This window comes from Alosa pseudoharengus, unplaced genomic scaffold (assembly GCF_046254945.1).
Source record: "Alosa pseudoharengus isolate Yale_2024_CS ecotype anadromous, Long Island Sound unplaced genomic scaffold, YU_APseudo_1.1 YU_APseudo_1.1_scf_1, whole genome shotgun sequence".
NCBI lineage: Eukaryota > Metazoa > Chordata > Actinopteri > Clupeiformes > Clupeidae > Alosa > Alosa pseudoharengus.
In genome coordinates, this window is record NW_027468564.1 from 57,888,626 (window position 1) to 57,914,065 (window position 25,440).

Sequence of the window (25,440 nt, forward strand, 5' to 3'; positions counted from 1 at the left end):
GATCTCTAATGTCAGTTCTAGATTAGAAGCTGAAGTAGCCTGCTAGCGAGAGACTTCTGTAATATCAATAAAAATTGACCTACATAATGAAGTTTGTTCACTGCTGGCAAGTAAGCAAGTAGCTGCTAGGCTAAGTAAGCAATCAAGCACAACAAAGGCTGTCACTTGAATGGTGTTCGCTAACGTTAGCAATCAAACGGGAGCGTACCTATGTTCCCCGCTATTTGAATGGGACCGGGGAACATAGGACCCTTTTTGTAGAAAAGGGTCCTATGTTCCCCGCCTTGTATCTGACCACGGAAATTGCATGAGATATGCTTGCGAGTGCACATTTCGTGCACAAACGGTAGCAAAGTGTATTTTTCTATCAATGTTGCTTGCCGTAGCACACCAGGTAGACAACACATACGCACACGGTGCAATATTGACACAAGCCAGAAGGGCGATTTTCCTAACTTCCACGTTGAGTATATAGGCCTACAATGGTTTTACTTGTGCTTCTTTACTGAATATAACGAGTTCAAAGTTAACATTCTAGGTAACTTCGCATTGTCCGCTTCAGCACTAAATTGAGGACAGCAACGTACACGAGCTGCACCTCTCACAGAAGAAACGCGCTACAACTACATGCCTTTTTAAGTTGATATTTAATTGGTTTGTTTTGTTCATTTTTCCGTTCGCTGGCACGCTGCAGGGGGGACTGCGCATTGCTCCGAAGCCCCTTTGGTCTGACTCGTCAATAATCCAAAAAAAATGTCCCTTTGGGCAGTGATGGACTGGGATTAAAAAACGGCCCTGGCATTTTCACCAACCAGCGGCCCACACGGGGACGCGCATGCACGCGCATGCATGAGCTCGAAACACACAGATATAACTTCACATGCACGGACATAACACGTTTGTAGCCCCATTGGTGATGAACTCTAACTTGATTAAGCATAAAGACTGAACCAAGAACATGGATATATTAATGCACAACTCCAAAAAAAATGAATGCAATATGAAAATGAAAAAAGAATAGCCTACATGGATTTCTATGTAACGTCACGAAAACATGCGTGCGCAAGAGGCAGAAAGCAGCATAGAACAGTGCTCTCCATGAAAAGAACAAAATAAGTTTTTGTGCTGAAAATTGCACCAATTCGAAATCACGATGGTTAGAGAACAAGGGCGTAGGTTTGGTCTCAGCTTTGGTGGGGACATCCAATCCCCCCCCGGCTGAAAAGTTAACTTTTACTGACAAGAGTCAGACTGTCAATAGACAATAGCCTCTTTCATTATTTATAGTACTCTAAAGTTAAACTAGCATCTCCGACTGGAGAGAAATATGTGCAGACGAAAACAATTGTTTAAACGTAAATAAATGTTTGACCAATAGATGCCAATTTTGTTTCTCAGATAACAGAAGCTAAGCATATCTTAAATTTGCCCAGATTATATAGTCATATATATCTAAATTATATTTGTATTTCTTTATTAATGCTTAACTGTAATTGGAATTCTTTTGCTGTAAGATACCAGTGCCTTAATGGTGATTTCCTTTGTTATTTCAGACTGTTGGCAATACAGAATATCACAATACAGAAGTGAATCTACGCCATCTCATTATATTGTACAGCAATGCAGCTGACTCCAACTGAATTGACAATTTGACATAGGCTAATAATTAGAACCTCACCTGAAGCCCTGATGCTGTTTCCTCAACCTGCCATCCATCTGTAGTGGTTTGATGCTGTCTTTCCTGCATACAAAGTGGTTCATTCATTTTGTAGCCTTTCCTTTGGCTAGCGAGTTTAACCCTCCTACTACACTCCTATATTGTATATGATAGTGTTATTTGGATATTATTCATCAAATAATGATTCATTATATTTGAATAACCAACAGTGTTAACTTATTCACATTGCCAACACGTTTTTACAGCATGTGTCATAACAATGCAATGACAGTCCTTCAAACGAATTTGGGTCTCCCTTTTATTTCTCTGCATTGTGTAGGCTGCACTCAGAAATACATAACATAAACAGAATAGAAACGAAAAATGTCCAGATCCAATGTTTATTGTGACTTCCAAGATTCCAACTTAAGGTAGGCTAATTAACATTCAGTGACTTGGTAATAGCATCTATTGTGATAGCGCGACTTCTATGCGACCAGCACACCCCTAATCAATACTCCTGACCTTGGTTGAAAGATTACAGAAGCTAGGTTTATCTTTAACAATATCCTGGGTAACATATGCTATCACCAGTTAATACTATTTTTCCACATAATAGAATCTGCATAATTTGAAAGCCTGGTCACTACCACTGCTAGCTTGTGTGGCTGGTTATTTTGCTTAGCCTACTTACACTCTGCTTTATGAAAAAGCTTCGTATGTCCCCTTTCTTCTTCTTGGGTGGCATAGCTGATCTACAAACCACAAAAAGGGGTTTGTATGTATGCTAAAGGGAAAAGGGAATATCAAAATGTTCCACTCTGGCCTTTTATGGGGTAGGCCTATGTATTGACAGACAGCCCTGGTAACCTACCGTTGTCGTTGACACACCCGCTCACTTGACTACCAGTGCAAGAATAAAGCAAAGTGTTTGCAGCATGCGTGTCAGATAACCCTTCCCCCTCCCCCTCGGGTTTTGAGCCAATCAAATAACGACATTTCTTGTACTGTCGTGCTGGCTGTCGGAATAATCAGCAGCACAAATGAGTTCGCTAAAATATTGGTGGGGACAATTTTGTCATCTTAAAATATTGGTTAGGACTGGTCATGAGCGTCCCACCCTAAATCTACGCCCATGTTAGAGAATGTTCAATATGTTCAATATCTCTAAAGGAATGCATGTCTTTGCCAAAAATGACAAAATACGATGTTAATGCAAATGAACGGCAAACTCTGAAATATAGCCTGAAATGAGATGCTATCATTGAGACAACGGGGGACCAGGGGTATATATAAAAAAAATACAATTGTAGCTTACAGCAGCCGACTATTTAAGTCAAGTGTATAACCAGTGTTGGGAGGGTTACTTTCAAAACGTATTCCGTTACAAAATACAGAATACATGCCCACAAATGTAATCTGTAACGTATTCCGTTACGTTACTCAATCTGAGTAACGTATTCTGAATACTTAGATTACTTCCGCATTGAATTGGATTTTATAAGTGTAGGAATGCGGCCATCAAATCCTGCTTAGGCCTACTAAACAGGCCTATTCTGGTGTGTTCTTCTGTTCCAAATGGCTGAAGTGTTAGGCCCACATAGGAGAATGTAAAGTCAACTAAGCTACCTGATACAACTTTAAAATAGCAAGGTGACCACTAAAACTACTGTACAGCAGGCGACTAGGCTAATTAAAACAAACTAAATAAATAGGCTACTTTAAGGGCGTAGCCAGAAAATATATTAGTACCTGTGAGATTTTTCGGTGGCATCAACCCAGTACAAGTGAGGGGCGCATATGACAGGTGGAACGCAAATGACCTATAAATGTAAACACTATCTAGGCTACTGTATCAGTGCTCTCAAAATGAACGTGATTGCGTAATGACAATCAAAAACCGCACGTTAAAATATGCTAGCCTACTCGCAAGAATAATTCTTCAGGCTCCACCATATAATTCATTTTAAAACGTAGGCATCTAATTAGAAAAAAAAATAATCCATAAAGCTATTTTAAGTTAGAATAAAAAACTTAGAATGCAGTGCCTATTTTAGAGATTGGTTTAATTGTAGGCTAGGTCTAAATCAACACGTGAACTATAGGCTCTGTTTATTGATTAGCAAACTGTGTAACCGATTGGCCGAAGTAGCCTGAGCTATTAATACTTGGGAAAATATCCTTTGAACAGACATCAGGAACCGCGATCAGTGAGGAACAGGAGTTACCTCCACTTACTTTACTCCTAATTTGCTGTGCAAACAGTCATTTCAGGGTCTCCGATGACGCGTCCATAATGCGCGCTGGCTGCGTTTTGAGGCTAGTGCAAGACGGCGGGGCTTGGATTTAAACATGGAAATCATAGATTGAATTTAAGAGTGGAAAAACTCCGTTTGCATGCCACTTGAGTGACAGTGTTAGTAGGAATTCATTTGCTAACCATATATAGTTGTAGGCACAGGTAAAGAGGTTTAACTGCTGGAGAAGGAAATAGCAACAGATTGCACAATTCTTGCAGGTAGCACATTTCTTGCTCACCAGGTTTATTTCTGTATCTTCCTATATCTCCGCGGCATCATCAAAGTCCGACGCTTTGACTGTATTAGGCCTACTCGTTTAGAGGAGACTTTTTCAGGCTGTCCCAGTGCGTGGCGACATGTGTCAATTCCGACTGTAGATTTTCAACCGTAGCACCTTTACTAAATTTAAGCAGACATTCTCTTATGTTTCGAAGTGCATTTGGGGGCAGTTTATTAGCTTTTATAAGGGGAAAATATCGAGGATCAAGGCATGCTAGATCGGCAATTCCCCGCGCTGAAGGTAGACGCATTCGGTTTTGAAATTCCCAGAAGTCCTTGCTTCATGTAGCCTAACTTTTGTAAAACAATAATAAAATAAAATATACAGGCAGCATATTTATTGTATTCCAATTTCAAACAATGCACTTTTAAATCATTTGATTGAATAAGGTTACAAAAGAATGTACACTGATGTAAATATTAAGGGTCACCATGACTGTAGTGTAGAGACTCATCCCTGCTGGCATTTCAACATTGATTCAACGGTGAATAAACGTTATATACCAAGGGTGAATCAACGTTGAATTATGAGTTGGATTTGCAAATCGAATCAACGTTGATATCGCAACATTGTTTCAACATCCGCCGTTTCAACATAGGTGAACACATGTTGAAAGCCTCAACAGTGAATCACTGTTGAATATGATATATTGCAACATTGAAACAACGCAGTAAAATCCAACATGGTTAAAGCCTCAACTACAAATTACCGTTGAATAAACGTTGATATTGCAACATTGCTTCAACATTTTACCTTTATTAGCCTATGCAACTTGCAGTAGGCCTATCACACACAGAAATGATAAACACCTCCATCAAGAACCAGTCAACTTATATATTTTTTTTACATTATTTTATTTTGTTTTATGTTTTACAACATAAATGATCTATCCAAACTCAGGTGTATGTGGTGCATGTATACCGATGGCATCATTCAGCAACAGCAGGGAGTGTCTTCCGAAAGCCACCACCACCCACCCTCTCCAGTGCATAATTCAAATATCTTCCCATGGTGTCCATTATTCGGGTCAGGGTGGTTCGCTGAAGACAGCATCTAAAGAGGAAACAACAAACCATTATTGTCAAAAACTGGTGAAAAAGCCTGTGGACATTCTCTGGGATTTGAATCAGGGATATTCCGATCACTGAACTTCCAAATAACGTCCATCAGTCACACTGTGTGAAGTAAGCGGCACCAGAGAATGTCTAATAAGGGCTCTGGCGGCGCCCTAATTAGCAAGTTCATAGCTAGCTAATGTTACGCGGTTTCTAAACTAAAACATTTTTTGTCACATACAGCAAACATCACCTCATCGTCCGCTAGTTGCCTGTCCCCTCAATACCATGTAAAAAAAATGTGGTCTCTGTGGACAGCCCAGGCTCCAAAAACGGCCTGGTCTAGTCTGGACCATGAAACATAACAAACTGTTCTAGCCAGGGGAGGGAGGGGCGAGCTAGCTCTCGGTTTTGTTTGAACATCAACAGAAGTGACGTTACCCAACATCTCTTGGAGCACCTGTAATGCAAACTACTCAGCTTGTGTGACAAATAAAAGCAAACCTACACTAGCAGCCTCGAAGTCAGGTGCAATAGTTAGAAGTAAAGCAGATGTGTATACACAACCATTATAAAGTTTGGGGAACACTTAGAAATGTCCGGTGCATTTCTTTTGATAAAGAGGACCTTTTTTAAAGGCCGTGTTGCAGGGTTCATTTTCCAACGAATTTGCACAATTTGCTTATTGGTAATAAACATTTAAACTGTTATCCATTGTATTTGATGTTGTTGGGTATCACAAAACGGAATATAATACGAAAAAGCAGGTACTATTTCACAGCGGTTTAAAGTGATTCTCCTTTCCCCCACAATGCATTGCATTACGTAACCTTGGGGAGGCTACAGACCAAAGCCCACCTTGAGACCCTTGAGAGTAAGGAGAGAGGAGTAAAGAGACGAGTAAGGGAGTGTTCAGCAGTAAATAGCGCAGATTATAGATAAATAGATATAGATAGCCTAGATAGATATATAGACAGGTAGATAGATAGCTAGATAGATCATGTCATCTGCTGGTCGCGGGGTGAGCTCGACCAGCGGCCAAAACGCACTCGCTTCCCCAGTTACAGCAGCTCTCCACCGCAGTTTCCATCGGGACGGCACAGCCCACACAAGCACCTGCCAAACTGCGACTTGCCCTTATTATCCCCCTCTTTGGTAAGTCATACCCTGACGATGTCAATGACAATCAATCACGAGGAGTAGTTATCGAAAATATTCATGCTGAAGACGCGACCAGCCTAATCGGCGGCGGTTTGCAACAACAGGGGTGGCTCACAGGTGGGACTGGAAAGTTAGCCCATAGCACTAGCTAGCTATCATGATGCTTTATATTCTGATCTTCTACCCAGTAGCCTACTTATCTGAACTAACGACATGATCACCATCACTAGATATAAAGAAAATGTTGACTTCCACTCAGTGCTGTTCACTGACAGTAACAAAAAAAGGGTCATAACGATATATAAGCATAATGCATTGAACTGAATAGGCGCATTATGTAGCCTCATAATGAGACCTCCCAAATTCAGAAAATTGCTTAATTAAACTAGAAGACATTGTTATCTTTGTTAGACCATAGGGTAGTTGTCATATAAATGCTGTAACAAAATTTGAAGTGTAAATATACAAACTTTATGTTGAACGTGTAACCGCGACCGTTTCCCATAGGAATGAATGTAAAACATACCCTCCAAAACAAGACCTCCCCAAATTCAGAAAAAAAATACTTGATTGATATCAGGCAACGTTATTACCATTGGTCGATCATAGGGTAGCTGTGATATAAATGCTTTGATGAAATTTGAAGTGTAAATATACAAACTTTATGTTGAAAGTGTAACCGCGATGTCCATTGGAATGCATTGAAATGACGGAAGCGCAGATCATGTAGCCCCCAACGTGACGTCATCACCGAATTGTGTAAAAAAAACCCGCTAATGCTAAAAACAACAAAAACTGGCATTTAACACCATTTGGAGACATTTTTAAAAATGATATACATATATCGAGTGCTTTATGTACCCATTAATCAACAGTGGTGGTTAACCTGCAACACGGGCTTTAAAGTGACCCAACACGTCTAAGCAGCAGTATGTCTGTGTGATATCATACCTAATTGCAACATTGCCTGCAGCAGCTCTTGCCTTCTTGCTTACACCACCTTTCCTCCCCCATCTGACTTGCAATAGCAGCTTCTGGCTCCAGGCTGGGACTGCTGGATAGCACCTAAAAAATAAAACAGCAATTGCCATACATTTTGTTATTGTTGATAAAGGTCAAAATCATAGCATCAAAAAAATAAGTAAGGTAAGTCAATCAGGTGTACCAACAAAAATTATAATTACCTTCTGAAGGCACCCTTGCCACCATCGCCGTCTATGTTAAGTCTTGATATCAGTTTACTTGTGAGGGCTCTGCCAGTAAAATATGAGTAAAAGATAAGATTAAACAAAATGATGCATCCTGTACAAAAATTGAATTGCTGTACAATTACAGAAATATTGATTATGATCAGTTTGGCAGATATTCACAACACTACTAACATTACCACCAACACAATGGTAAAGTGGCTACATTGCAAAATTCAAGACTATTTTAAGTAGCTGCAATAATCCTGATTAGTTTCTGTATTAATGCATTACATAGCACATATGTCAAGCAAATTAGAGCATGCACAATAACATAACCCATAGCCCTATCCATGGAACAAAAAAAATGCATTCAAAACACAAACACTTACACCACGTTGAAGGCAGCGGCCATGGCTATCAGACATCATCAAGTAGCAGGTAGTGCCATCCAGACGGACTGACATTGCCCTGTATAGTTGATGGAGCCCACTACACAGTCATAACAACAGACAGACACATGAAAAGAGGGGATAAACTGAACACAGTTACAGACACAAATACATGCTTACACATTATAATGCTATATGCAATTCTACGTGTGTTTGTGTGTGTGTCTACCTGGTGAGTGAACTCTCTTGCGGGCTTGGAACTTCTTCAGTATGGAAGTGGCACACATTTGGAATATTCCAGAATGCACTCAGAGTTCTCAGGGCAGCAGTCCTCACAACACACCGACTGCAAACAGAGGGAACACATGGAGACTAAGATCAATAAGTTCCAAAACACACAGAACATGAAAAGACCATCACTGAAGCACTACTTCACTCACATGCATCTTAAATAAACACATGCCTCAGTGCAAGTCAGGTACATCAAACAAGGGCCAAATAAGGGCTAAGAAATGAAAAACATGTAGCCTAACACTAGCTGCTACCCTTCACAAAATAAAGATCCCTTTACTTGTTGGCATGCCCACCATCATACTCGCCCCCATTCACATCTATTATATGACAGGTCTGTTAATGAACATGGCTATACTAAACTGCAGTTCCTTAGTTCCTTAAATCAGTGGGTATAGATATAACTTATATATGACTTTATTAATTTGTTTCACAGGTCATCTTTCCAGTTAACACGTTATAGCAACACTACATGTATATTATGTATGTTGAAGTTCGCAAGGTAACCGTTATTACTGCTGCTTAACGTTAACAACCTTCATGTGTCTGTAACATTAGCCTGCATGGTAACAGCCACTTTAATGGTAGCTAACTTAGGGACTGTACGATATTTACCGGGGGGGGAGGGCCGGTCGTCAGGGGGGGGAGGGCCTAAGAGAATTTTTTAAGCCTTAGGGGAAGGCCCAGGAGAAATTTTTTGGCCTGGGGGGAGGGCCGAGGAAAATTATTTTTTCCTGGTCCATGATATTTTTTCCCCCTGATCAATGATCCGTTTTCGATATTTTAAAAGGTTTGTAGGCTAAAACATGATTCACGTCCTTTTGACAGAGTGGGCGAGTCCAAAAAGTCGCAACCCTACCTGAATCTCCCACAACTCCCCTCGTAAGCTTGCAGGTCACCCTGCACCCCCTATGATTATGAGTCATAAACCAAATATTTTAATGATATTCGGGTCATTTGCGGGCGGGTCAGTTAAAATTAATTAAATATATATTTTCTACAAATAGGCCTACTTAAAATATCACGAGAAGGCTAGCATCAATACAGTAAAGCATCAATACAGTAGCCTAAGTCAACAGTAAAGAAGCTGAAGACGCGAGTTAAAATAATAAAGACACCCCTTCAGGAAAAGCGATATAGGCTATGGGAAATATTGGGAAAAGTTCTTAAAGAAGATGACAGTAGTACAAGTTATGGTCTATGTAGGCCTACTTCTTGCGAAGCCATTTAAAAGTATGACAGCTGGAACGGGCAGCCTGCAGGAATAAATCTTATGGCACAGACTACACAGCCATATCTACCGGTATGTATAGGTTCGCGCATGCATAAAAGTTACCTTAGTTCGTTGTGTTTGTGACTTTAAACAGTGGATGTGCTTTAGTAAAGCTTTGTGCTTCATTCAGCATTTTAAACCAGTTCTTACGCTAACGTTTTGACCAGCAATGTATCTCTCTTGCCTACCTTGCCTCCCCATTTCTATTTTCGAAAGAAGTATGTCCATGGCCAAATCTTATCCTAGTGTTCTAATCCTTGGTGGTTGCGTGCGTGCTTGCGCTCTTATTCTCATTCTCTCTCCTGCGCAAACATCATGTCCTGCATGCCTGCGTGTAGTTCTACTGCATAAAGTTTTGCAAATAAATTAGTTTGTTTTACAGAAATGGACTACTGCATGCAGGCTATAACCAAAAGCACACATTTTGTAAATAAGTGGGTCGGGTATAATTTTGTCCTAATTAATATTCGCGGTCCGAGTTGCGGTCGGGTTGATTAAAATATCGGGCGACCGCGGGCCGCTTGTGACCAAACCCGCGCAACACTGGTTTGTAGCCCCGTGTGTGTATGTGTGCTTATGACATTTGCTGGCCGTTTTAACCTTGTAAACGTAATTTTTCGACCAGTTTTATTTGATTCACGTAGGGGGGAGGGCCTAGGAGAATTTTTTTGAGCCGGGGGGAGGCCCCTGGAAAAAAAAAATTGACCAGGGGGGAGGGCCAGGCAGAACATTTTTAACCCGATTGTCTGGCGACCGGCCCTCCCCCCCCCACCCCCCCCCCCCCCCCGCTAAATATCGTACAGTCCCTTACTTGCGCCTGATATTTCATTCAAACTAAAACTCTACATTCATAGCGACATCACAGACAGATACAGTAGAACTAGATATGGTATATGATATAAACTACCATTCCAGATATTCCACACAATAATGAAGTTAGTAGCTGGGAAAGTTAGCTCGCTAGCTAATTGCTAGCTAATCCCTAACATGACTAACAGCTTTGGTTAACATTCCATTATGAAAACAATATATTTCGAATAAATTCCCGTTTTCAATTGGCATACAAAAGTACTGTAATTCTTACCTTGGATATGATAACGGCAGAGTTTCTACAGCTTACACATGCAGTCAGATGCATGACAGAACAGTGACGGTTGAAGTCACTGGTGGGCTGGAGTTCAAAATAGTCAGTCAGGGGTGGGGGATGGGAGTTGCTGTGTGTGCGCATGCACTTATCAAGAGGCTATAAGCATCCGTTAAAAACAATCGTTGCATTTTAGACTGTTACATTGAAATGGCTACCAAACTAATTAGAAGTGTCAAAACAGTAATAACATTAGCCTAGTCTAGTGGGCTGTTATTACTAGCCTACTATTATGATTATTAATATGATTGTTCCCATGAACATTTTCTTTCCTTTTCCTTTTCTTGATATCAAATCAATTTGGTTTAATATGCTGATTTCGTTGATTTCTTATTTTACAACCATTTGTCAACATTTTACAACTATTTAGCATTAAAACAGTGTTTCAACATTGTTTCAACATTGACACAACAACTGACATTATTTCACCTATAATTCAACATTGATTTTCTTGACCTTTTTACAACCATTTAACATTGAACGTTGTTTCAATGTTTGTCTACATACCCTTTTACAACCATTTAGCATTAAACATTGTTTCAACATTGTTTCAACATTGACGCAACAACTGACGTTATTTCACTTATATTTCAACGTTGAAGGTCGGTCGTGTGCCGGCTGGGATGTCTGGTATAAATACTGATCAGTTTCCAATCATGAAGGAAGGGAAGTTATAGATAAATGGCTTATTCGAAGCCATGTATCACTATTGATGCTTGATAGTGGGCCGAGAGATAAAACCGATAAGACGTAGTAAAACCGTCTTTACGAAATGAGCTGCGCAAACCTGACAAACCGCTTCGTGATTGGCCCACGAGGGGCCGCGGCCCTTCTGGCATCTGCCCAAATGCCAGACCCTCCAGTCTGTCACTGTGCACGAGTGAAGACAACTACCGTAGCATCTCGACTACTGCCACGTCACAGCGTTCTCCGCTCACACATTCAGCAGTTCAAAGAGGTGAGATCGCTCCATGCATCATGGCAGAGAAACAGTCCCCTGCCTCATACAGAACCAGATCTTATATATCAGGATCAGCAAAGCTATCAGGAGTGTCGTCCACCAGGTCGGCAGCAGCCATAGCCCATGCTAGAGCCGAAGCAGCCAAAGTCCAAGTTAAATTTGCTGAAAGAGAAATGGAAATGAAGTTAGAAAAGGCCCGCATAGAAGCTTCATTAGACATATTGACCATGCAGAAAAAAGCCGCTGTTGCTGAGGTCGAAGCTAATATATTAGAGGCGGCTGCTGAAAAAATTGATGATGATCACAAAGAACCCTTTATTCCAGTTTACACCCAAGACTCTCAGCAACGTACACGGGAATATGTACATAACCTCCCTGACTGTAGCCTTGATGCCACCATTAGAGACAGTCTCTGATTATGACGTACACAGAAGGCCTGCTAAGACACAAATCAGTGGTCATGCGCAATATCAAACACCTGTCATAGGCATTGAGAACATCCTTGCACCTGACATTGCCAACCATCCACATAGACTGCCTCCTCATTTTAGTGACATGGCCCCACCTGGGCTTAACCAGTACAGTAGCTGGGCCAAACCAAGGCTAGATGAGCATGGCCGCCCTCCAGATAGTCTTCCCACAACACTGTATCCACCAGTGCATGCAAGCAGCGACGGCTTAGGGGACTTTGTTAGATACTTTGCAAGGAGGGAACTAGTCTCCACGGGTCTGGTTGTGTTCAATGACAGGCCAGAAGATTTCAGAGCATGGCGCTCGTCATTTAAGAACGCAGTGAGAGGTCTTGCCGTGTCCCCTGCTGAGGAAATCGACCTCTTAGTAAAGTGGCTTGGGCCTAACTCTTCAGAACATGCTAAACGCATCAGGGCAGTCAACATCACACAACCTGTTATGGGATTGAGGCTCATCGGGGAGCCGCTAGAGCAGTGCTATGGATCTGCTGAGGTAATCCAAGATGCTTTATTCAAAAGACTAGATGCCTTTCCCAGGGTCCCTAACAAAGAGTATAGTAAACTCAGAGAGCTAGGCGACCTACTCACAGAGCTTCTATCCGCAAAGTCAAGCGAAGACCTGCCCGGCCTAATGTTCTTAGACTCAGCGAGAGGAGTGAACCCCATCGTTCAGAAGCTCCCACATAATTTACAGGAAAGATGGCTAAGCCTCGGCTCACAGTATAAACAACAGAAAAAAGTCACATTCCCGCCATTTTCCTTTTTCGTTGACTTTGTTTGTCGTGAAGCCCGGACCAGAAACGACCCAAGCTTTGACCTCACCATGTCTGCAGCAACAGCTGTTAAGCAGAACTATCCAAGAGCCACCATCTCCGTTCACAAAACGGACATCGTCAAAACTGATTCTGTCCAGGGAAGGACAGGTACCGAGAACTGGTGTCCGCTACACAAAAGGCCACACCCCCTGACAAAATGCCGTGTGTTCCGTGCAAAGCCACTAGAAGAGCGCAAGATCTTTTTAAAGGAAAACGGCATTTGCTTCAGGTGCTGCTTATCATCATCACACTTAGCAAAACAGTGTGAAATAAATGTGAAATGCTCAGAGTGCGAAAGTGAACGCCATGACGCAGCCCTACATCCAGGCCCAGCCCCATGGACACGCCAACAGCCCGTCACAGATGACGGCGAGGAGGAAGAGAACGACCGGCCCGCATCCATCTCATCCAGCTGCACCAAAGTCTGCAGCGAGGGCAAACAGGGAAAGTCATGCTCAAAAATCTGCTTAGTGAGAGTGTTTCCTACTGGTCAGAGAGAGAGAGCAACCAGGGCCTATGTTATCCTCGATGATCAAAGCAATAGCCCGCACAGATTTCTTCAGCCTCTTTAACATAACAGGCCCAAGCTCACCTTACTCTTTGAACACATGTTCAGGGGTGGTCAATACAGCTGGGAGAAGAGCTAACGGATATCAGGTTGAATCCATAGACGGCAAGATATGCCTGGACTTACCCACACTGATAGAATGTAATGAAATCCCTAACAACCGCTCAGAAATACCCACCCCAGAGGCTGCTGCACATCATGCACACCTTCGTCCCATGAGTCACCAGGTTCCCAAACTGGACCCTCAGGCCCCCATAATGCTCCTCCTTGGCCAAGACATAATTAGAGTCCACAAAGTAAGAGAGCAGATAAATGGCCCTCACGACTCCCCATACGCCCAACGTCTGGACTTAGGATGGGTCATCATAGGGACAGTCTGCCTGGGAGGCCTGCACACCCCCACTACTGTAAATACCTTCTACACAAGCACTCTGGAAAATGGACGTCCCAGTCTCTTTCTTCCCTGCCCTAACCACTTCATGGTCAAAGAGAGGTACAGTGACATGCAACTTTCAAAGACTCACGAGCAGCTCATCTGTGATGGAGACAGCTTGGGATGTTCTATCTTCTTTTTTTTTTTAACCCACCACCACCCCCCCCTCATTGGGGGACTTAACTTTTTGTTTTGTATTGTTTTTTTTGTTTTTTTCTACAAGCACTATTCAATAACAATTCATAACAATTCAAAAATCAAAACAAAAGACATATATTTAAAGAAAAAAAAAAGAAAAAATACCTTACATATTTCATTTAGTTTGCCCCCACATGCACATTTTAAATTATATATTAACCCCTACCAAATCGCCCCCCTCCCCAGGAAGAGAGTATATTTTATGAGTATACTTATATCAAAAACAAATGTTTTTTTCGCTTCTATATATAATATTCCTAAGTCCACCCTTCTCTTTCTTTTACTTTAACCCATCTATCTGCATATAATGTTTTACCATCTCATGTGCCATTATACATTCTGTTTTACAGTAATATCTAATATAATGTTTAAATCTTCTTATGTTCAGTTTTTTTGCATCTGTCATTTTCTTGATAAACATTTTACCTAGCAGAACAATTATATTTTGAAGTGATTGACTGCCACTTGTCAAGTCACCCAGAAGTACTGTGGACAGATCTAGGTGTACGTTTATATCACATTGCCGTAGCCAGCTTTGAACTTCAAGCCAAAATAAAGCAGTTGGAGAACAATACCAAAATAAATGATCAGTAGTTTCCTCTTCTTCTAAACAAAAATGACAATATGGATTTGTCTCTATACCCCAAATATGTAACATCTTTTTAATATTTAGATATTTATAAATTAGCTTATACTGAAAAAAACGTACTTTTATTTCTAATGAAGAGTCGTACAAAATTTTAAAGATACATTTCCATGGAACTGGACAATCTATCATTTTTTCCCAGCTATCAAAAATGTTGTATGGAATTTCCACCAGTTTATCTGTTTGTAAGTAAAATCTATATATATCTTTATTAATTTTTATTCCATTAAGCCATTTATACTGCTTTATGTTTGGTCTACATACTAAATTACTTTTACAGTTGGCTTTGATTTTTTTTTTCCAATCTAAAGGCACTGATGCAAGTAATTGATTGTACTGTTGTATGGTACCTATATTTCCATATCTAAGTGTTATTTGTTTATATGACAGGATTGCACTCTTTTCATTAACTATATCTTTAATAAAAACAATTCCTTTTCTAAACATCTGCTTAAAAAAGATTACATTTCCTCCCATTTGTATATTTGAATTAAACCATAACATTTGTTGTAATATCTCTTCATTATTTTCCGGTGGGTAATACTGAAAATGTAGCCAGCTTCGTAATGCTTCCAGTAAGAAGGCAGAAATATTAATAATGCTTTCTATCTTAACAAAGTGTGTTGGGTGTATCTGTAAAAATGGGTATAGTTTTTTTTCCAAATAATGGATGAATCCTTTCTAGCAGCTTACTTGAAAACCAATCTGGATTCAGATAGAATTTTTGTATGAGAGACGCTTTTAATGATTTATTCATAGATTTCAAATTCAAGAGTTTTATACCACCTAACTCATAATCATTATAAAGGTATGCTCGCTTAATTTTATATTTTTTGCCATTCCAAATAAACTTAAATATTTGTTGTTCATATTCTTTAAAGAAAGCTTCAGTTGGTGAAGGAAGTGCTAACATTAAATATGTAAATTGGGACACTATTAAATAATTTATTAGTGTTACTTTACCATAAAGAGTCAGGTTCTTTCCTTGCCAAGGTTGTAAAATGGCACAAATCTTATTTAGTTTAATTCTATAATTGATTGTAGATGTTTCTCCAGTGTTCTGTGGTATATGGATACCAAGTACATTTATGGCTCCGTCAACCCATTCCACTGGTAGATCACAAGGAAGTTTAAAGTTAGTACCCTTCAAAGGACCAAGTCTCAATATATGACATTTGTCATAATTGGGCTTCAGTCCTGATATTTTTGAAAAGTTATTTAAATCTATAATAAGGTTTTCCAGGGATATATTGTCTGGTTCAAGCATAAAGCTAGAATCATCTGGGATGTTCTATCTTCCAAAGAACACACAAGGACGAGTCAATTGCACTTTCCATTGAAGACGAGGCCTTCCTGGCCATAATGGAGCAGGAATTCTGTCAGGACGAGTCCAGCAGCTGGGTGGCGCCCCTCCCATTCAAACCCCAAAGGCAGCGCCTACCTAACAACAGGGCCCAAGCATTACGCCGCCTGTTGTCACTCAAACGCAGCTTAGAACGGAAACCAGAGACAAGGGATCACTTCCTCTCATTCATGGCCAGGATTTTTGAGAACAGGCATGCAGAACTTGCCCCAGCTCTTTCAAAGGAAGAGGAACGCTGGTATCTCCCCATCTTTGTGGTGTACCACCCCAAAAAACCGGACCAAATACGAGTGGTCTTCGACTCGAGTGCCCAGCACGAAAGCGTTTCCTTGAACGACGTTCTCATGACGGGCCCGACCTCAATAACCGCCTTCTTGGCGTCCTCATCCGGTTTAGGAAAGAGCCTGTGGCTGTCACAGCGGACATTCAGCAAATGTTCCACTGTTTTCTGGTGAAGACAGAACACAGAAATTTCTTACGATTTTTGTGGTTTAGGGACAACGATCTTGACAAGGAGGTGACAGAATACAGAATAAGGGGTGCACGTCTTCGGGAACAGTCCCTCGCCAGCTGTTGCCATATACGGCCTAAGGCAGGCCGCTCAAGAGGGTGAGTCTGAATTCAAGACAGATGTTCGTCAGTTTGTCCAGAGAGACTTTTATGTGGACGACGGCCTTAAGTCGCTACCCACAGCAGATGCTGCAGTCAGTCTACTCAAAGCAACACAAAATGTGCTTTCAAGCTCGAACCTCAGACTACACAAAATTGCTTCAAACAGTGCAGAAGTCATGAGTGCCTTTCCCCCTAACGACCACGCCGCCACCCTAAAGGACTTAGACCTAGGTGTTGACCATCCGCCAATACAACGCAGTCTGGGCATACAATGGGACCTGAAAACAGACACCTTTATCTTCCAGGTGTCAGATGAAAGCAAACCCTTTACACGCAGGGGCCTTTTATCTACCATAAACAGTCTATATGACCCTTTAGGGTTTGCTGCACCAGTAACAATACTGTTAAGTAATGCAAGGCGTTGCTACGCGAACTCACTACAGATGCCACGGACTGGGATTTACCCCTGCCACCAGAGAAAGAGAAAATGTGGACTAGATGGAGAGACTCTCTTAAAAACCTCAACAGCGTCCAGATTCCCAGAATGTACACCCCCATCTCATCGTCCGATGGCTTACGGAGAATCCTCCATGTTTTCTCGGACGCTTCAATAATGGCCGTAGCAGCAGTGGCATACCTACAAGTCACAGACAGGGATGGCATCAACCATGCTGGGTTTGTCATGGGTAAAGCAAAGCTGGCGCCAAGACCGGAACATACAGTCCCTAGACTAGAACTGTGTGCAGCTGTACTTGCAGTCGAGCTCGCTGAACTCATTCACTCCGAAATTGATCTTAAGCTTGACAACACACTGTTTTACACTGACAGTAAAGTCGTGCTCGGCTACATCTATAACGAAACAAGAAGGTTCTATGTCTACGTCAACAACAGAGTCCAGCGGATTCGCAGATCTACACAACCCAAACAGTGGCGCTATGTCCGTACTGACATCAATCCTGCAGACCAAGCTACGAGAGCTATCCCCGCATCTCACCTTAATGGTAGCGTGTGGCTTACTGGGCCTAAGATTCTGTCCGGCACAGGGGAGGAACCAAGGTCACCACAATCCCACTGCTACGAGCTAATTGAACCTACTCAGGATACAGAGCTACGTCCCCATGTGTCATCACTAAACACCAACCTCTCCGAGGAACACCTCAATTCACAGAGGTTTGAGCGCTTCTCGTGCTGGAGAGCTTTAACACGCACCGTGGCCCGTCTAATCCATACGGCAAAACTTTTCAAGAATCCAAAGCCTACGGACGCAGAAAACTGCAAGGGCTGGCATATTTGCAGCAAAGCCCTCACAGTCGAAGGACTGCTACAAGCCAAACAAGTCATCATGCGCGCTGTGCAACAAGATGCCTATGGTCGAGAGATTGAGACCATTGTCAAAGGAATGGGAGTTCCCAAGGACAGCCGTCTCAGGAAACTAGACCTCTTCGTTGATGGCGTCGGCCTGCTGAGGGTGGGTGGCCGAATATCCGAGGCGGACCTACCTGTAGATGAAAAGAACCCTCTCATCATTCCGGGTCACACTCATGTCGCAGCACTGCTAATAAGACATCATCATGAGCAGATACGTCACCAAGGCCGCCTGTTCACAGAGGGGGCGATACGGACAGCAGGCCTATGGATAATTGGAGCAAAAAGGAAAATAAGCAGCAGCATCTATAAATGTGTCACCTGCCGCAAGTTGCGGGGCGACTTCCAAATTCAAAAAATGGCCAACTTACCTGTAGACCGGCTGACGGTGCAACCACCATTCTCGGAAGTAGGCCTTGATGTGTTTGGGCCTTGGTCCATCCTAACACGTCGCACACGAGGTGGGAGTTCAGACAGCAAACGATGGGCAGTCATGTTCACCTGCATGAGTACGAGAGCTGTGCACATAGAAGTAATCGAAGCACTTGATACTTCAAGTTTCATTAATGCTCTCCGAAGATTCACATCCATCAGAGGCCCCGTCAAACAGATCAGGTCCGACAGGGGCACTAATTTTGTTGGTGCTTGCAAAGAACTGCAGATTCCATCCAATATCAGTGAGCAAATTGACAGATACCTTGCGGAAAGGGGATGCAAATGGACATTCAACCCACCCCACTCTTCCCATATGGGTGGATGCTGGGAAAGAATGATAGGCTTAGCACGAAGAATACTGGACTCAATGCTCTTACAAACGCCTTCGAGGCTGACTCACGAAACACTCACCACCCTTATGGCTGAAATAGCAGCCATCATCAACGGACGACCTCTGACCCCTGTGTCAACCGACCCAATCATACTTACCCCCTCAACTCTTCTCACTCAAAAGGTCGGAACATTGTCAGCGCCAGCAGGGACATTTGATGTGAAGGACTTATGCAAACGGCAGTGGCGACAAGTGCAGAGCCTCGCTAATGTGTTCTGGGACAAGTGGAGGAAGCAGTACTTTTCTGCTCTACAACGCATCAAGTGGCAAAGCAGCAAGCCAAACCTTGAGCCTGGCAGCATCGTACTACTGAAAGACTCTCAGACAAAAAGAAACTTCTGGCCAATAGGGCTGGTGACCAAGGCCTGCCCCAGCAAGGACGGGAAGGTGCGAACTGTGGAGGTCAAGGTGATACGTGAAGACGGACCTAAACTGTTCCTTAGGCCCATTTCAGACTTAGTCCTTGTTTCACCAGAGGACTCTGTGAATAAGTAGGGACTTCCCAACGGACCAGTTCATGTTTGAATAATTATAATGAAGTGGTATTTAGAAATACCAGACGGGGAGTGTTGTGTTTTGTATGTTGTTGATTTCAATTTGAGCGTTGTCTCCCCCTAGCGGTGTGGATGTCAGTTGTAAGACAAACTTATTCCCACGCAAGTTCACGATATCTCTCCTCCGTGGTTTATGCTTCTTGCTCCTGTGTGTCAGCATCCTCGGTATGTTCCTTTAACTTCTGAGTGTGTGATGTTATTGAATGATACATTTACTTACTTTTAGGCTGTTTAGCGAATATATGCAGTTTAACTGCTTATTAGTCTAACACAATAATTAGCTTGTGTGTTTCATTAGCCCTTGCTAGGCTCTGTTAGCTATTCATATGAGTTGTATTGAACGTATGAGATTGTGTAGAGAGTAATGTAAGACTTTATTCTCTCTTTTCAGTTTTACCTTTCTATCAATAAAACAACAGTTGCATCTACAGTACGTCTTGTTGATTCGGAAAGTGTTTAGCTGCCTGTCAAATCATGCTCCGTGTGTGAAGAGGACAGAACACTTACCATGCTATTGTTATTGTTATTATATGCCAAATCCATAACCATAAATATCAAGTACAGAAATCCTAATATTGGATAAAGACAGGTTCAAAATTCTTCTTTTTGTTTTTCATTTTGGGGACATATTTGAGTGAAATGTTATTCATGGTGAAATTCCTGAAATGCTGTATTTTTTGAGAATGTCTTCATACATTTGCTGAAAAGCCATGTTATATATATTTCATAACTATTCTTTACTTTCCATACTATAGGTCACAAATCATATTTGAACAAACTTCTCTATAAAATCCTCCAGCATATAAGAGTATATCTGGAAACTTTAGTGTTAGTAAGTACAGTTGAAGTGGAGACAGAAGTGGAATCAACATTTTGGCCGACCTCATCTATGTAAATTTGAAACCTTTGCACTCTACTGTTTGTTCAATATGCTGTTTGCCTACGGAAAGAAGTCCTCAGCAAGTGCAATCTGCTTGCTCATAGATCTGGCCTGTGACCTTTATTTTTTTTTTTGCAGATAATCCTCAAGAGATGTGTAGTGATGAAATAGATTTAGTTTAAAACAAAATAGTCTACATGTTTGGAGAAAAGTTTTGAGAAAGAAAAAGAAATGGAAAGACATTGAAAGAAAAAGACAATGAAATCCACACAATGATGTTAATACCTGCATGAATTCAGTCATATATTAACTACTTAGTAGCACATTTCCCTGCTGCTGGACATGAGTTAAATGTCAGGTGTGCTATGCTGTCAATTCGCGTGGCATCTGACATATAATGGGAATATGTAAAATGCAGGATTTCCTTGCAAACAAGTATTCTAATGATGTGCTGGTAACGTTCGCAAAATAGCGATTTTAACATAAAACAATGATCATTTTAATTTTAGAATCCTTATTAATGCCAAATGTTACATTAACGGATCCCTCTGTGTACTCGTAGCCTTGTTATGCCAGGTTACTCCTGGGGGAGTGGTTTGGTAGGGCAGTGAAGAGCAGTGAAAGGCAGGGAATTCTGGTTGTTGTTGGCTCTGGAGTTGTTGGCTTTCATCCACATGAGCCAAAAACATTTTTTCTCGGTTAAGAAGGCACTGACTTCAATGATGACTCCACATTTCTACTACATAAATGAACCAATTTAAATACACATTTATCTTCCCAGCAGTGAAATGCTCCTTTAAAAAACAACTGAAGTCCAGTGTTTGGATTGGGGTTACGCAAAAGGACTCGATGTTTCAATCCCAGTAGTTCTGTTTCCAGTTGAGACCCTGTTTGGACCACTCAGTGATGTTACTCTACGCGACACATCATCAGTTGTGTACCCCAGTATCTTTGGGTGTTTCGGCCATTTAACACAAGACACCCTCCTCTGTGGCAGGCCCACCACAGGCTGATCAGACCTGGGTGTGTGTCGCATAGGAGCTGAGTGGTCACTTTGCCCCCCATGCCATTTCCTTTCTTCGAAGCCACAGCCAGTGACTACTTCTCTCAGCTGTGGTGGCAAGCTCTTTGATGGTTCTCCTCTGACGCCCACCTCTTTCAGGAGCCTTATGGTGGAGTTAGCCACAAACCCCCTACAGCCCACCTCCACTGGATGTACCAGCACTGTCCATCCCCGCTCTTCTGCCTGGGTTGCAAGGTCAGAGTACCGCAAACTTTTCCTTTCATAGGCCTCATCAATGGCTTCCTCCCAGGGCACTGTGAGCTCGATGATGTAAACACGGCGACAGGAGTTGGACCACAAAACCAGGTCTGGGCGCAAGCTAGACAGAGCAATGTTAGATGGAAACACTAGGCTCTTGTTAAGGTCTACCCGCAATTGCCAGTCCCTGGCAGCACCAATGAGGCTTGAAATTGTGTGTGTGTGTGTGGGGGGGGGGCTCTGGTTGGTTGTCTTTCACCCTCCCGGATGAAGGCTGTTGAGGTTTGGACTTCTGGATGCGCATTAAGTAGAGCAGCATTTGTGGCAGTTCTTTTCTCTTCTATGGCTGAGGCCAGACAACGCAGCACTTGATTGTGGTGCCAGGTGTATCGGCCTTGAGAAAGGGAGGTCTTGCAGCCCACAAGAATGTGCTTGAGGCCTGCTGGGGCTGAGCACAAGGAACATGCCGGGTCCTCACCAAGCCACAGGTGTAGGTTTGCTGGCGTAGGCAGAATGTCATAAGTGGCTTTTATGATGAAGCTCAGTCTGTTAGACTCCATGTTCCATAACTCGCTCCAGGAGATTTTCTTCTTGGCAATTCCATTCCATTTCATCCACCACCCCTGCTGCGGCTGACTGACTGCTCTGGCACACCTGGCTGCTTCTTCTTGCCTTCGAATCTCCACCACCATGCACCGGCGCTCTACTGGAGAAGCTTTCCCCCAGGTAGGAGCCATCACTCCAAGACCAAACCCCCCCCTACCCTGTTGCACATGGCCAACTATGTCTCGATGTCTGAGAGCAGCCCTTGCATCTGCTACAGCTGCTTTTGGTGTCCACTTCTGGCTGGGGCAGCACAGCGTACCAAAGGGTCCCGAGACTCAGACAGGGTCATCTCCAGTCGCGACTTTTCACACTTGTACTCTTCAGTCAAGCTTGAGATTGGCAAGGAGAGTGGGCCATCAATATACAGCCCTACACTGCTCATGCATCTTGGCAGCCCAAGCCAACTCCTTACTTGAGCATGAGGTGACCTCATAGATGGTGATCGGCCACATGAGGCGGGGCAACAATCCAAATTGAAAGCACCACAGCTTTAGTTTCCCTGGGAGGCCAGTGTTGTTGATTTGTTTCAGGCCGCTGATGGTGTCCTGTCTGAGCTGTTCTATTTGCTCTGTGTCATTGAGAGTGGCATTGTACCAGCATCCGAGACTTTTAATTGGTTTCTGTAGGATTGTTGGGATTGGCTCATCATTGATAGTGAAAGTGTCATTGGTGATTTGGCCTTTGATGACTGAGATGCTCCTTGACTTGGTTTGATCTTTATTCCTGCCCAGGATATGTTACTTTGAAGCTTTTCCAACAGCCGTCTTGTGCATGGTTTCGTAGATGTTATGGTGGTCATGTCGTCCATGTAGGTCCTGATTGGGGGCAGACGTAGGCCTCCATCCACACGCTCCCCTCCAACGACCCATGCTGAAGCCCTAATGATCAACTCCATAGCCAAGGTGAATGCCAGAGGAGATATGGTGCATCCTGCCATTATTCCGAGTTCCAGCCGCTGCCAGGCTGTAGTGCTCTCATGCATTGTCACACAGAATTGGATGTCGCGGAAGTAGGCCTGGACGAGGTTTGTGATGTTGTCAGGGACTTGAAAGAAGGCAAAGGCAGTCCACAGAATCCTATGAGGCACTGATCCAAAGGCATTGGCTAAGTCCAGGAACACCACATGCAGATCCTTCTTTTCCCTCTTGGAGGACACAGTAGTTGGTGCCAGATGATGCTTGCATGTTCGAGACATCCAGAGAAACCACCAACTCCAGCCTTTTGTATTGAGGTGTCAACAAACTCATTTTTCAGCAGGAAAAATCTTTGGGCCACAACGCTGAAAAAGATTTTCCCTTCAACATTCAGCAGACTTATCTGTCTAAACTGGTTGATGGTTGATGAGTTTTTCTCCTTTGGGATGAGTATTCCTCCAGCTCTTCTCCACACCCTTGGTATGATCACCTTTTTCCATGCCAGCTTCATTTGGTGCCAGAGATACTTCAAGACACCAGGCGTGTTCTTATACAACCTGTATGGGATGCCATTGGGCCCTGGAGCTGAAGCCGTCCTTGCCCGCTTTACTATGTTGACAACCTCATCCCATGTTTGGGTGCCTGTGTCCATTTTATGCATGGGTGGAAACATATTTATGTGACAAACACTTCATACTGTTCATACTGTTTCTTCACAATTATGGAGGGGTGTCTCGTAAGGATCCTGTTCATGTGGAATAGCACTTGTGATGACATTTTGAGTCTGCTAAGAGGCACAAACAGTCTAAAGTATGCCCCATTGCTTTGTAGCAGCCTGGTTGTGCTAGCCACTAGCAGGATAACTCGAGCTATATTTACTATGTAGCATTCCCCCAACCCCCCCCCCCCCCCCCCCCTACTGACAGTACTGACCTTGAACAACAGGGCCCTATGTTGAAAACAGCCAGAGTTCCTCTTTAACTCATTGAATGCCAAGCTGTTTTCGGAAGCTTTGTCCTAGAGTGCCAGCAATCTAGACCATTGTTGATGATTTTTGTACAGCCACAGCATATTCTGTGTTATACTGTAGCTATGAACACATACAATGGCTCGTTTAAAAGGTGAGACTTTAAGCTCTCAGTGGGTGCAAACCGTGTATTTCTACACGCCTCTGTTCCTGAGAATATGTGGTGGATTTCTATGACTTAACGGATGCATGTATGGTTTTTATAAACTTTGATATTAGCCTACTGCAAGTATTATGAGACTTCAAGGCCTGTACACATCTTAAACAGACCAGACCAGCAGTCAAGGAGTGGGGTGAGGGAGTTCACAGTGACACCTGGCTGGATGGTCGAGGGGGTGAAGGAGTTCACAGTGACACCTGGCTAGATGGTCGAGGTGAAGGAGTTCACAGTGAACTAGATGGCCGAGAGCGAGAGGATGATGTAATTGGATGATGTAATGGTGGTAACAGCAAGGCCAAGTAACAGGTGGCAAGATAAGAAGCCTGTTACAACTGGAAAAAAACAGAATCTGGGAAAAACCCAGAAGAAGACAGTTTTGCATAAAATTTATGCATGATGAGACAATGGGTTCCACCAATAGTCGTAACCTTGGTGGATGCTGATAGGCCAACAGGTGTCTTTTGAGGGTGGCGAGAAGGCCCAACTTCAAGGTTAAGGAGTATAAAAAGATAGGCCGCAGCCATTTTGATTTCGGATCTCATCGGGGGCGCCAGCTGATGATATCTCACATCACCCTATTGCTTGACACCTGGTCTGGACATCGTTTAGGCTGGACTATCACTGCAATACGGTGAATAAAGATCAACAGTCTTCAGAGATCTCCTGTCTGCATTGTCTCCTTCGGACGCTTGTTCCAGAGTGCTAATTAGTAAGTAGTTAAGTGATAAATTGTTCATTGGATTCGGAAGTGGACCGGTTTTTCCACGACAAAATCCCAAGCTAAACAGTGGCTAGTTTTCATAAAAATCGCTGTTTTTTTTTCTAGAAATGGAGATATAACGTCTTTCATGAAATATGAAGTGTTGCCTGTAAACTTTCCGGGAAGTGACCTAGCGAGACCTGGCGAGACTACCACCTAGTGATAAACCCACGAAAATGGCCTGGTTTTGAGCTGACGTGCATGCGTCACTGATTCGACCCAAAGCGGCAACCGAGTTATGATAAAATGTCCAGATTGTGCGTTTTCATGACTTTTCAATC

At 42.7% G+C, this 25,440-nt stretch overlaps 1 long non-coding RNA gene across 1 annotated transcript; it reads right to left on the reverse strand.

Moving 5' to 3' along the window:
- Nucleotides 1-5,126: 5,126 nt before the first annotated feature.
- Nucleotides 5,127-7,706, reverse strand: LOC143116478 (uncharacterized). Its single transcript, XR_012985799.1, has 3 exons — nt 7,638-7,706; nt 7,405-7,518; nt 5,127-5,290 (listed from the first exon to the last, which is right to left on the reverse strand). It is a non-coding gene; the product is annotated as an uncharacterized LOC143116478 (long non-coding RNA).
- Between the last annotated feature and the right edge of the window lie 17,734 nt (nt 7,707-25,440).